Genomic DNA, 15,415 nt, shown 5'->3' with positions numbered 1-15,415 from the left:
TATTCATAATGTCATAATTTTTACAATGAGTTTTTGTTGTTTTTCTAATCGCTGAATAAAATATTTTGCGTTAGTATTAAATATTGAATAATTATTTAACATTATGTGATGACTGTAATAAGATGATCCAAGAGTCGGTCGAGAAAGGTACAAAAATAGCAAACACAAATATTTATTAGTAACCAAAGTTAGTAATAATACCAATATTACTTTAAGTTATTATATAAAACCAGAACCCTTCTTTAAAAAAAAAATAGCTCAGGTTGAAATTATGGAAAATATTCAGTATGTCTTGTGTTTCCTTGATATGAAATATGATTCCTTTATTGCAGCGTGGTAACGCACCTGATTACAAACCCAAAGGTTGCGAATTCGAGTTTCCGGCCCAATCAGGGATTTTTTCAAGCATATAATTATACAATACTCACTCATGTGTGAAGCCCGTTAGCCAATGGTGGAACTTACAAAAATAGGCCGGAGAGTAACGAAGCCACCCTATGAAAACCACGTCACGAAACGCGAAATGTATTTCTTAAGTACAACGCGCGAGACCTTGGAGTTCCACGGTCTGTTGCGCCAATAATAATAATATTGATTGAGGACTTTAGTTATATAATTAATTCACAATGTCTATCAGGAAGAAGTGTTTTTCTTTATAGTATTATATCCAACATGAATGAATAATGATCATTGAAAAAAAACAAGGTATCAAATTTTATTCAAAAACTACTTTGACTCTCACAGTACAAACGATTTTAGTCAAGAGGAGAAAAAAAAACAAGTAATTTCAACCTAATTTTGGATTGCTTTAATGAAAACTTGTAAGGGGAAATATAACATGGCGGCAGTTCCAGGAATTACAAAAAAGTCCTTTTTGAGTTAAGAAAAGAAGTAAAGAAAATCTTGCGCGTTATTTTCAGTAAGAAAAAGGTTTAATTTTTATCTAGACTACAAAAGGATACACTATATGTCATACAAATGACCTAAAATTTCATTCAGTTTTCATTAGAACCTTCATATCCTTACAACTGCCTGCAACACTAAAAAAAACTTTATATCACCTTACTTAAAGTAGCATAACTTTTGCATGAGCTCTGATACGAATCAATCTTGGCGAATATCATGGAAAATGCTGGTCCTACGGGGATAGACCTAATCTTTAATCTAAATGCTAATTGGCAATTGTACATCTAATAGTTCCTGAGATATAGCTTATCATAAACCAAAACTTTTGTTCCAAACAATGATAAATTAATATTTTGCGAAAATCAAGGAAACTAACCACAATACCAAATCTTTCTACGTCTTTCATAAGGAATAGCAGCAGTTTCTATATTTGCCAAAATAAAGTCACAAATATTGATTTTTCATTATTTTAAAAAGAAAAGTTGCTTTGAAATCTGAATCTCAGAACAATTGAAGTTAAACAGATCTCATATTTTAGAAAATTGACTTAGCTTTAAATGATGTTTTATTAAGATTTTTAGTGTGAGTGTAGTTTTAAAGATAGTGAATCCAAATAATGATAAATTAATTTTTTCAACTTTTCGAAACAGTCTAAATTTTTTATTTTCTAAATATGGTTCGGGGGAAAGAATAAAAAATCATTTTGATTATATTGCTACAATAACAAGTGCCAATAGAATATACTTTTGGGTTTTTACTTTTTCAGCACACATATTTCTTTATTATCTATCCTGTATGAACTGTTAATTGGTTCTTTTCTAAAGATTTTTTAGAAATAAAAATAAATACAAGAAGCATTCCTTCGAATCCAGATTATGGAAACTCTGACCCCTTAACACTACAAGAAGTTAAACAATGCCAGAGGCATCAGACATTTGGAAGGTAAATGACAACCTAAGCTGCCGAGGTGGCAAAACGTGGAGGAATGCACTAATTTTATTCAGTTTCGAAACTGCGAGATAGTGCTTAATTCCCTTTCGCTGTAGGTCGGGCAGGCCTTAGAGATCTCTGGCTAGGATTGTGTGAACTCTGTTAGGTAACATCTTAACGAATTATGTTTTATTGAATTACATATTATATTTTATGAATTGAATACTAATTGTACTTTTATTGAATTTCAGAAAAAAAAGCTAAATTAATTCTTTTTCAAAACTATTGCATAGGAAAAATTATAAAACTTAAAAAAATAAACTTTTATAATATATTTTCTTCTTTTTGTCAGTTAAATTTGTGTTTTTTATTATTTTTATTATTGTGATATCATCATATACAATTCACTATAACTTTTAAATTAATATAATTTTTTGAAAACGTACTGATTGGCTTCGAAATAATCTAAGATATTCGGAACTGATACATTTAGTGGATATTATACCATGGAATACAGTGTCATTATTGTAGGGCGGACTAAGGGAAATACATAAAAGTCGAAAAATGTGTAAAAGATTTGAAAAACACCACTGGTTGTATCTAAAGTCATGAATTTTTCCTAACTTCTGATAACTGTAATCAAGGACAGTGGGCAGGAACATCACGCGCCTTATAGAAACCTAATATAACTTGATCAGTCTGAAGAATAGAGAATCTACTTTTTCACATACTTTTTTAAAACTATATTTACAATTTTTTTTTTCAAACACGCTTGATACTATACTCTAATCAAGTCACATTTTTAACAAGTTATTATTTATCAGGTAATGGGAATCACCTTATATTTGATCTGGTTTTGTAAACAAATCATAAATCTAATTATTATTTTTTCAACTCTGAATAGATACTATTTTAAAAGAGAAAAGTGGCTAGAGACAGTGGAATAATATACAATTACTGAAGGACATCAATACTAATTTTGTATGAGAAGAAGATATTTCAGAAGTTAGAGATTTATTTTAGGCCAGGAGGTTATTTATTTTATTATTTAATAAGTTTATAGAAGCTAGGAATTATTTCAAGCCTTCATCAGGGTTGATTGTGGATTTTTCGTTACGAATGAAATGAAATCTTGATTTGCTCACAAAAGTTCTTCGGATAAAAAAATGAACTTCGTAATAGCCGAAGTCACAGTTTGAAACACAGCCCAGAAAATCATTATTGGTATTATGACATTTGCTTTAAGTATTTCTATAAATTATTCAGCTTTGACAGACAGTAGATCTATTGCCTAAGCGAGTTGCTATAGTGGGTAGTGGCATTATTGTTATGCATCATTTTCGTTCGAGCAAGCGGAAAAGGAAGCGCCCAGGACATTGATAGTTGGAATGAGAAAATAGTGACGAATTCAGGAACGTGATATGAGAAACAATATCAACAAGTGTTTCGACCTCTGTTTCCTGATTATTTATTTTATTTATTTTAATCATAAAAAATCATCTTTAATTATTAAAAATATAGAAAAATATGTTAGGAATGTTTGAGCATGTGTGATGAACATTTATAAAGTTTTTAAACACCACTTCCAGTCCTATACGGCACATTTTTCAAAATGTCTGCCATATATTTTGCGATGATTATGATTATTAACTCCTTAATTACTAGAAATAGCTGTAATACCAACCAATTTGCAGTATATTTATATACTTCCATTACAGTTATTACTAATCCAGTTAATCAGATTATTAGAAACTTTTGATAGGCACACATTTTATTGTTTTTGCATAAAAACACAATAAAAAATTAACATTGATTCTAAGATGATATATACATCCATTAACATACATATTATATTCCAAAGGTTCCGAAAATTAATCCTTCAAATTTAATTAATTTCCACAGTTGAACTACAACTTTAGGAGTTATTATTGACTATAAACCTAAAAATATATGGTGTCCATTTTGAACTAGGGACCATATTAGGCCTACACTACCCCAGGGAGTAGGTTTAAACTTTTATTATCGTATTTTAAAAACGTTTTACGTTAGAATCCAATGAAAGAAATCAGTTTAGTATTACTTCTAGATTAACTTGCAATTTCACTAGACTTTATTAGTTTTTCAAACTTATGACAGGACATGCGCTGTTTTATTGAAATCATAATTTACCTCGTTGCATTAATGATGTCTGAACTAATCAGATATAACAGAAATAGAAATTTTCTGCAACTGCTTTCAGGTCCGTTCCAGTCCATAAAAATGAAATTCCGATGGCCCTATTTATATACAACCAAAAGACTCAATTGTTTAGAATAATCAAGGTTTCCAAATACAGCTCTACGCGTAAGTAAATATTTAAGACAATACAATGAGTCTAATAGAGATATGCGGGCGGACCAGGCGGGCAAATATTCGTTCCATTTATCTTGACATTATTATCTCGTAAAGATCGCAATGTGCATCAAACAAATTACTACCACTCTACATTTTATATTTTTTTCCCATCAAGACATGGAGCTCCGTATAAAAGAGTGAGATTGGCTGAACCAGGCCTAAATCCAGGTTATAAACTTATTTTTAAATTATTACAAAAATAAAATCGGGATTAACAAAATCTTTATTTTCCAGTCTTCTAGACCGTCAAGGTTTATTTATTCCGAACTAAATTTAATTTTTTTCAGCTTTCATTGAGGATTGATATATGTTTTATATTTCCTAGTTAACGTTTTATCTATTGTAACATCAAGAGAAAGGTAATGTATTCTATGAGGAACCTTTGTCCGATAAGGACTAATACTCCCATGATCTAAGATTCTCGTGAATTGAAAGCTCTAATGCGACTTTTATGTAAATGTGGTGTTATTTATGGTAAACGATAGAAAGTACATGTGATAGTGAGCTAGTAAGGGCTCGCTATCGCCGCTAATGGTAGCGTAGAGCCAACTCCGGCCGGGTATTTTCATCTTTATCAAGAAATCTCCAATCCCGAATCCTCCTTCGGGTAATGCGCAGGTTTTGAACTGTTAGCGGATTCCAGAAAGACGATTTCCACAACCGCCATTACAGATTGGATGTGCTCCGAGTACCATCCGAATCCGATGCAGTATATCCGTTCACGGTAGGAAATTTGACCGTTATATTTCTGGGACGTTCAAAACAAGCAGAAGTTTCTATTTTTTATAAATAGTAAAGAAATAACTAGAACAAAATTTTTACATTTTATTTATTTAATAATTACTCCAACATAGTAAATATTTAAACCCTACAGTAAACATCCTAATTTATTAAGTTAGTTATAACATGAAACAAAAGGATAAGAATCGAATGATCAAGGCGTCAAAACACAAGTGGAAAAAAAATTGATAAAAAACGGATTTTTCAGTTACAGGAAACATTTTGTGAAAATCATTTAGTTAAATGGTTTTGATTAACAAGTAGAGGAACCATACCTACCTATAAAAATAATTTAAATGGCTTAATCAGACGGACCCGTATTTTATTTGTATTATACTTACCATATCTGATTTTTAAGACAATAATAAAGCTAAAACATTTGAGCAGCCAATCAGAATTTTTCGAGTTGCTTCCTTCTCTTACTTAGATGACTTGATTCATTCGTTTAAATTTCTTTTAGTTAGTATTAGGTCGAGACATAAGTAATTTCTGCAGCTAAGTACAATCTATTGTCCGAATCTACCCACCTTGAGTTACGATGACAAGTTTTTGTTCTCACTACATAGCCGAGGCTTCATTTAGTCTTTTGTCAACTGTTTGGTCTAATACACGTTACGTTAATTTTTTTTTTAACCTCTGAAATGGAGGGTCTTTAAAAGTAAAAACCTTTAATTCTGAAGAGCAAGTCGAAAACGTCTTCCAGTTCAAACCAACCACATTTTAGATGGAAGGAATTGATTAACAGCCAGAAAAATAGGAGAAAGTTATAGAAAATAGTAGCTAGTACATAATAAGTTAATATAATTTTGTTATTTAATGAGATGACGGAAGTTACTTACAGCTCGACCTTAATTAATTAATAACACTAACTAAAAAAATACGTTTTTTTAATTTTTTATTGAAACATAAAACCTAAACTAAATACATAAAAATACTTAACAATTCGTCAGATATTCATAAACTTTCTCAAAGAAGATTCGATGAAAAAAAAAAGAGTCATTCTTTTCAATAACAAATCCATATTCACATTAACATTATGTTTATTAACACTTAACAGAAATGAAATATATAGTAAGGAAAAGTATAGCGATCGCATAAAATTTCGAATTCGAGTTTTTGAAGAAAATACACCTTGAACGACAGTAAGTGGCATGAATTATTATGAAATCAATGATTCACAATTTTTTTTAATTTTCTCTTAAACGGCTCAAGCGATTTTGATTAAGCTCTGAATACCAATGAGCAATAAAGTGGTCTTTATTACCAGCTAGGTCTTATCCTCATCGATGTGGTGTTGTCTTACAGGGCTTAAATACAGATTTTCAAAAAATCTTCCTCTAAAGTACCTTTAATTGTATTTAGTTGAAAAAATAACCAGTTCCCATTGTAAGTACCATATTTAAAAGACAAGAACTCCTCCGAAGATTTGGACAATCATATGGATTGTATCATAAGAAACATAGATTTCGCAAGACATCAAATTGCAAGTTAACAAAACAATAATAAAACTTATTTGTACTTATGGACTATAATTGCAGGGGATAGCTAAAAACTCCAATATTAAACGCGTTCAATCCTTTCAGTCAAAAGTCCTTCGAACAATAGTCAACGCTCCTTACTATATAATCAACAATACCCCACACCATGACCTTAATATTTCATTTGTATTAGACCTTATTAAATCCAAATTCACCACATTCCATGACGAACCCATCCATCATCCTAACCCCTTAGCCCAATCGCTATCTAGCATTACCCATCCCTACAATCTTCCACGAAGATTGAAACCAGTGGCTCCGAGACCTATTTTAAATAATTATATCGAAGATCTGGCAATGGTAGAGTGAAACGTTGCATATTTAAAATGAAGAGATAAAGAATGTTGAAGCTAAATGAATATATTCTATTATAATTGATAAATACAACTAATCTTAAACTAGAGATTAAAATATATAAATTACTTTTTAAATTGCAGATAAACTTTTTTTTATGTAGTAATGAGGGCAGTAATAACCAACAGCAGTTTTTTTTACCCCTGTGATGAAATACCAACAAATATCTGGATGAGAAATTTCCTTTCAGGACCTACTGTAACTAAGTCAAGATCAGAGAAACACTTTTTCAGACCTTTAAATCTTATAAGTTATTTCTTTTCTAATCAGATAATTTGTTGATTAACAATTATTTCGATAAGTTCTAATATTTTTATGCAAATTAAAAAGAAGCAAAAATTATTTTAAGAAGTTAATACTTTTACTTTCATCGATTATCTCATTGGGAACCGCATGGGAATTGGATAACTGGTCAGGAGAGAGTAGCGAACATATGTAAATTGAGTACCCAGGTCATTTCTCCTTGAGACAGGTCGGAGGTACTAAAAGGATGATGGATAGTCAGGAGTATAAAGGCCTTCTGCCGTGGGCGGTTGGTGAGGAATTAAAAGGATTCAGCGATCTAAACAGATAAGGCATTAAATGCAGGCGTTCTCCAGGGCTCCTCACTCAGACCTTTCTTATGTCTACACTAGAAAGAATAAATGCCAAATATCACTTCATAATAAAGACGGTTATAGTAAAAATGTTTCATTTAAAACTCTTTACCAGTGTTTAATTCTTTCTTAACTTCAACAAAATAAATAGTTCACCCGATTTTAAAATTTTATTTTATGTAATTTAAGTAGAAATAGACAAAAATTAAGGAGTTTCAATATTAATCAACACAATAATATATATTTTTTATAAACCAACATGCATAATTTCTTACATTTTTCATAAAATATTTAACTCATCAACCAATGCTGATAATTGGTCGTTTTCTGATTTAAAAACTTATTAATCCGGTTACTAACCCATGACATGTAGATCTGAGGGTCCCATAGCAATATTTATTTATCTTACATTTCGGTGTTCTGAACTATTTTTTTATTAAAATATTTTTCCAAATAAATAAATAAGTTGAGTAACAAATGCATTAAATTGAACTATGATTGCAAAATAAAAAGTAGACAACTAATCGTTTTTGACCTGACGCGGTGAGGATTAAAAAATGCATATGATAATAACAATAGAAAATGTGAAACACTGTGAACCGAATATCAGTAAGAATGTCTAAGGAATAAAAATGATCAAATGTAGGGAAACTTACATTTAGTCCCAAAAACAATTTAATTTAGTTATCATTGTGTGATTTTTGTGAGCTTACTAATTTTTTTTTTTAAGTTGATACCATCTCTGTAAGCATAATTTATTTGATTCTGCTATTGGGCCACTGTTTACTGGTCATAGGTTATTTGATCGCGGTATGATTAGTTATCATTATGAGTGTATAGTGGAGATAGATATTTGTAATTTTTTCATTCTAACATTTCCATAAAGAATCAAAATATTGATATCTCTTTAGTAGCCATAATTTCTTTCACTCAGCTATCGAGCTATTAACTTTTAGTCACAGGATATTTGCAACGAAATAAATTGAATTGGGAGACAGAGACGTTGAGAGGTTCATATAGCAAACAATGAAACTATAAATTGATGAATCATTTATGAGAAATATTAACCTATTGTCTTAGTAGTCGGGTAGAAAAGATAGCATCGATTCTATTTCTCTACACAATGGCAAAGTAATTGGAGGATATCACTTTCTGCTGACAAGACAACAGTCAGTGTTGAGTATCCGGACCACTATAGAAGAAGCAAAGCCCGACAAATCGAGAGAAACATAAAACAAAAGAATAAAAGGGAAAATGTGACAGCTGGTTCTTAGGGGACGGGAATCGATATTGTGACAGCCCACACATTGAGAATGGCCCGGAGCGCTGGCCTACATTGTGCTTCCTTCGCTTCATTTCCGATGGGGTTGCGCAGGGCACTACGCGCTGTCCTTTATTGTAGCTCCAGTCGTGTTTTCCACTCGCTCGACCGCATTCATCGTAGCTTGGAGATGGGGAAAACCTCATTTCCTCTCTTGCGGTTTTCATGAGGGTCCATTAAACCACAGAGCCCTTTCGGAAATTGCGGTCTTCCATTTTGGGAGCCGCTTTTAATGGAGCTTTTAAGCTATCATATTAAAATGAGCACTTCAACTCAATGGTGAAAAAAAATAGAGGCTACTGATAGATCATAAATAGGGGCTACGAATAGGTCATAAATTAACAAATTGATAGTAATCAACTTACTCTCATGAGCTGTATTAATACAACACAAAGATTCACGATAGTCATATCCTTTTCATTTTCTTCTTAAATGTTCAATTTATTTGCACGTACAATAAACTAAAGAGTAAAAAACAAATATTCAACGAAGTGTTGAAATTTATCCTTCCTCATTTCTAAACCCTAATTTTTATTTTTGACACATCAATACTTCCCTTAACTCCATCAACGGGTTAAGTGTAAATAATCACAAAAATAGCTTTAACTCCAACACGAACTCACCAATCTACACAAAATTCGAAGACCAATGTAGGGCGGTAAGTGAAAGTTGTGTGATGCGCGCACTGCACCATATTTTTCGTAATTGCACAGCAACCTGTGGGATCTGTGCGCTCCGCATTGGTTATTCGATCCCGTTGCGCATGGCGCAGGCTCAGCACGAGAGCATTATGGTAATTTGGAATATTAAGTCAAGAATGTTTACATTAGCTCAGCACATTCGGTAGATCCCTGGCGATGACGAATGGTCATGAAAGTTTATCTTATATTTTACGCCTCATGTCTTATTTGAATTTTAGAAATTGAAGGCGTTGAGTTGGCTAAAAACTGTTATACAACGCCACCTATTGGGATGAAAAAAAATAGTCCCAGAACCAAAGGAAAAAAAAACCTAATAAAGCAAGAATTTAATTTATAAATTATATAGCCGTTTTTGAGCATTAAATGAAAAAAAAAAAACATACATTCTAAAACTTACGAGTTTTCAGCAACATGATAAAGTTGATACATACCTGTAACAAAAAATTAACATGATTTATAAAAATATAATTGATTTAAATAATGTTAAATATTTACTTTAATTTTAAAATTCGAAGACTATTAGTGGAACGTACGTAATTTATAGTTAGATGGTCCGAGTGACATCTAACTATTTCTTATTTATTAATAAATTATAACTACTAAAAAAAGGTTTTTCTGCTATACTTATATCATTCTTGAATGGCACCTGGATTTTAAAACTAATATTTTACAAAATAGTTTAAAATAATTTTTTCACTTATACGTTACCTTTCACATTTACCCTCTCGTTAATTTAACCTATTTGTGTTTTTGTCATCAATTAAAAATGAAATTTGAAAAAAAAGAAGGATTATAAAAGTTATAAACTATATTCATAAAATACTTCCTTCAATATCGACATCAATATAACATAGTATCAAATAAGAAAAAAATAAAATAAAGGTGAATTATTGAATTTTTTTTCGTTCCCCCCGTACGAAATAAGTTATTGAATACATACATACAGGAGTTATATGTATAACTGGTTGTTTATGATTATGAAGTATTGAATAAATAATCTATGTTATCACAATTTGTTACACAACAATTAAGTACGAAACATTTAGCTGAAATACACATTATACAAATGTGACAGTAATGTTTCTTGCCCGCTTGGAAGGAGACTGCTATTTACATATACTAAAGCTCAGATTCCACGAAGACAGCGATAGTGATAGCAGTCGCAGTCACTAAAATCGCGTAAATAGGACTTTATTGTCGTGACACCAGCGTCGTACGTACTGGATAATGTCCATAATTGGTAAGTTCTTTCAACTATCAGGGTATGAGCGACAACTAAAAACCACACGTAATCACTTTGACAGTGAACTACACGCAGAGAGGTTCCAGTTCATATAGATAATGCAATTTTCACCAAAAATATTTATTATCAAATATAAATTTTTCTACCAAATATTTAATGATTTTGATAAGGTTGATATATTAAAAATTCTCCCGAAAATTCATTAAAACGGGTTATATAGTTTTTAAAGAAATTAGAGACGTTAAATACGACGAAACATTAAAATATGTTAAGTCAACAGAATTTTAACTGCAATAGGACTTGCTAAAAATTTAAAATAATTGAAATGACACTTCTTAAGACGCTGCACAGATAACAATCCTGGATTAGATGAATAGTTAAATATTCTCCCCTCCCCTCCTTCTCAATAAATAAATAGCATAAAATACCTATCAAATGAAATAAATTAAAGATATTTTAATTATTAGAATTTATTTAAGAGAGATTTCCCTCAATCAAATTCTATTCCCTGATTATGAAATAATAAAGTCGTCAATAAATTCTAAAACTCAAGAATAAGAAAAATTGAATAAAAGTAATACCTAAGCATTATTTTATTATTACTACCTTCAGATCACTATCTGCTAGTTGGAGAACAAAATATTTACAAACGTCTTCTTCGAAGATAGCTAAGGGAAGGAGTTTTACGACCTTAGGAACTCATAAAAAGAAGACCCCCTAAATAGAGCAGAGTTTAGCATCGCTCCTGTAGTAAAGACCCGAGAGGAAGAAAGGCTTAAGTAGAAGCAGGTAGCAGTGAAACCCCCTGGCCCTGGAGTATGGGCACTAAGGCCCTGGGGAGTAACGATTATGGTGATTCCAGTAGGCACTGCTGGAAAAGTACCAGCAATGAGTAAACGATAAAACGTTAATGAAGCACTAACGACGTAATCGTGTAAATGCAAACGTTATGTGATATTATCTTATAAAATTCTCGTACGATTAGAAATACAACAGTATATTTATAGTCAAGACACTTTGTTTCACTCCTTTCCAATTAACTTCTATATAAAATCCACAAGTCACGGTTTTCTGAAGAATAGGGAGAACGAACTAAAAAAAAATATTGTAGTTGGATAATTTTAAATTGCAGACTAGTAAAGTAGAATTTTTTTTCTCTCTTCTCACTCTTTTACTAATTTTATTATCTCAAACAAAAACCAATGCAAAAAACAAAAATAGAAACATGTTTATAATGGTAAACATATTCCTATTTTTGTATTATGTATTGGATTTTGTTCGAGATAATAAAATGGTGAAGAAAAAAGAAATTAGAATTTTTTCTTAAATGAGAATTTAAGAGTCTTGGTTTGGAAGTTTTCAAGCGGCTACATAACTTAGTTTTAATTTACGTAAAATCTTGAATTATTCACCATTTTTTATTTTTATCCAAGTGTACCAAAAATTTTAAATTAATGATGTGATGTGACATTCTTCCTTCTCCTCAAAATATTTCAGCAAAAAGGAATTACAAATTACCTGATGTACACTTCTTATAAATAATATTAACATATTAAAAGTCAGTTTACTTTTACGTTAATTTATTGTTATGTTATAGTCATGCACTAAACGTTATAAAAAAACATTTTAGTAATTTTAGCAATAGTTTTAATTACATTATCAGCTATAGTAATAAGTAGTTATTCAACCGGGATATGAATTTAAAATTAAAAAAACACAAGAAAATATATTTACATAATATTCCCATATGTTAAAAAAATCATAACTATCCCCAAAAAATAAATAGATACTTCATAAATCAGTACTAAGACCTATCATAACATATGCCTATTCAGCATGAAGTTTAAGAAGTGGAGGATTTATTCATTTGATTATTCACCAACTTAAAAAACAAAGTATTCCAAAACAAATTTCCAAGAATTGTAAATAATATGAAATTGATATTACACAAGAGTAACTAAGATGCATTTCAGATTTAAATAAAAACAACGTACAATATTAAATCTATAAAGTAATTCATAATTTCCTTTAATCTTGCTCTAACTCTTTAAATCCTTTACGAATGGAATAGGAAATAATACAAAAACAACCCATGAATACAAACATAAGGGAACTAAAGAAATGACCACTTTGCTTGAATCAGACATCTGATAAAAAAAATAAAATAATAATCTACTCTATTTTGTGTTTAAGATACAGATTGAAGTATGTATCTGTAGGACGACCTAAATGAAGAAAGTAACCGAAGTCTACAGTACTATCTTTGAAATATGTAAACTTTTAAATCAAACTCAAAACTTATTTTTTTCTAAGACATGCAACTATTCAAGCTAATATTATTTTTGAAATAATTTTTTTATATATTAATAAAAACAATTACTATCGATATGAAGTATTTTTATTATTTTAAATCAATTTGTCTCCTTTGAAAAATAACAATGTTATTTAAAAAGTGGCTTAAAATAATAAAACTTATAGTAGATCACATTAGATATAAAATAATAGACCACTAAAAGTTTTTATACAGCTTAGTTCACAAAATTCGTAATATTAAACTTATTTTTCAAGTAAACAATATTATTATTTATTTTATTTTTTTAAAATAGGGGGATTGATCATTTGTTATACCCACAAAAAATCAATTTAGTCTAACCTAAATAAAAATTGTTTTATGAAAGTAAAATTCAATAGTTTAATATTTAGGTATTTTTCAAAATGATTCAATTTACTTTTAAGTTTATCAAGGAATTTTCAGTTTTTTTTTTTGTTAGTTGTAATATATTATTTTTGTTTCATATTTCTTAGTATCTACCTAAAGACATTTTTATAGATTGTATTACTCATTAGTCATATTTTAAATAATATCATTTTATCATCATATCTCTGTTTGAAACCTATGCCAACGATTTATTTTTGTTTTCTTACTTTTTCAGTTAGCTATAGACAGTATTACTTCTTTTTTTTTTTGTAGACTAGGATTTACCTATTTTTTCTTTTCTTATCTTGTACCTGAATTTTATGTTTTACTGACCAGCCCATACCACTATAGGCTATAATAGAGGTTAATAAATAAATTTAAAAAATAAAATAAATATTGCTAAAAACTTATGGGATTCTATTATAATAAATACCTCTCATTGGTGGTTATTCACAAAGTACTTAAGTAATACTTTCAATTTCTGCTGCAATGCACTACTATATATTCTTCAATAACGAACTTATCATAGATAATTAAATGCTATAAAGGAACGTGTGGAGGTAATTATAATAAATCGGAGAGAGTTGTATAATGGCGAATGATGAATAGATCTGTCTAGCCTTAATGATATATCATAAGGTTTCCCTCGAACCGCCATATGCAATTAGGTCGATAGTCACACCTCGCAAAGAAAGTAGCAGGGTAGAAAAGATCGAATCAACTTTGATTGCTCTGTAAGTTGCCTGATTAGTAATTAACAATGTAATTTCCAAACTGTAAATTAGATACTGCATTCACAAATCCATTTGAAACAAACATAGATGACATGATAGTTGAGCATGTACGTTGTGGGTTCGATTCACAGCTGAGTCAATCAAAATTAACTTCACCGGAACCCCAAGAAATGAACTTTGATACTTACACATTGGGTATATTTAGGTGCTCAAAAGTGGACCTAAGCCACACAAAAAAAAAAATTAAAAAATTTATTACCGACCCCAAAAACTCTTAATAACGTTCACTGTTCAAAAAAATCAAAAACGTATTAAAACCACCTATTTTAGTTTATAAATACTTATAAAATGACATGCAGAAGACAACATATAAGTTTTGTTTATCTTATAAACCATACCCTATTCACGTAAGGATAAGTCACTTCACATGCCCTCACTGAAACATACTGGCGATGGGACAATTAGTTTCAGTTGACCTCCATTAAATATAGTGGTACTCCATCATTCGTCGCAGGAAGTGGTGACAAGTTTGTTACGTTATATTGATAAGTATTTATTAAAATAATAATAAAAAAAGATAGGTCAATTAAAATAATAATGATCATACCAGATTTAGGCTAATAGGCTATTTGAACTAGAAAAAACAAATTCAATATGAACACAATACATTAATTATAGTTAACAGCAAAAGTATCAATAACATTAAATGTTTTATTTATTCTCTTATCATTTCACCATTATCTATTGTCTCTATTATTTTTATTTTTTATTTATCTTTATTTTTATTTTTATTTTATTTTTTATCATATATGCGATACAACACGAGGAGGCCCCTCACCTCCGGACTCAAAATAGCTCCTGAATGGATAACACATATGCAAAATTAAATATAACAGGTAACCTTAAAATACCAAAGGTAGTAAAAGGTAAGACACAACACGAATTACTTTTCTTTCTTGCACAGTAATGCACTACTAATTCACATTTTATTTCTGTTTTTAGAGGGTTCGGAAAAAAAAAAAAAAAAAAAAAAAATTTACTTTTACTATTTTTATTTAATATATCTTAATTAGATAATCGCAAAAACAGACTAACCTGGGTATATATAATATATTCAATGTGCCATAGAAGTTAGTTAAAATGTTAATATTTTGGGATAAAACATTATTTACACAGGTTTAATCCAATTAAAAATTTGATCTGATAAAAGTTTCAAAACA

General features: G+C 30.0%; 1 protein-coding gene across 4 annotated transcripts in view; it reads right to left on the bottom strand.

The window, feature by feature from the left end:
• The window catches only part of LOC112210356 (uncharacterized), a 493,390-nt gene that overhangs the window by 348,844 nt on the left and 129,131 nt on the right, over positions 1-15,415 (bottom strand). The gene's annotated exons all lie outside the window — the stretch shown is intronic.

The sequence above is a fragment of the Halyomorpha halys genome, unplaced genomic scaffold, assembly GCF_000696795.3.
Source record: "Halyomorpha halys isolate HHAL.00 unplaced genomic scaffold, Hhal_1.1 Scaffold588.1, whole genome shotgun sequence".
Taxonomy (NCBI): domain Eukaryota; kingdom Metazoa; phylum Arthropoda; class Insecta; order Hemiptera; family Pentatomidae; genus Halyomorpha; species Halyomorpha halys.
The sequence above is the reverse complement of the archived record's forward strand: the minus strand, read 5'-3'. Positions and strand labels throughout refer to the sequence as shown.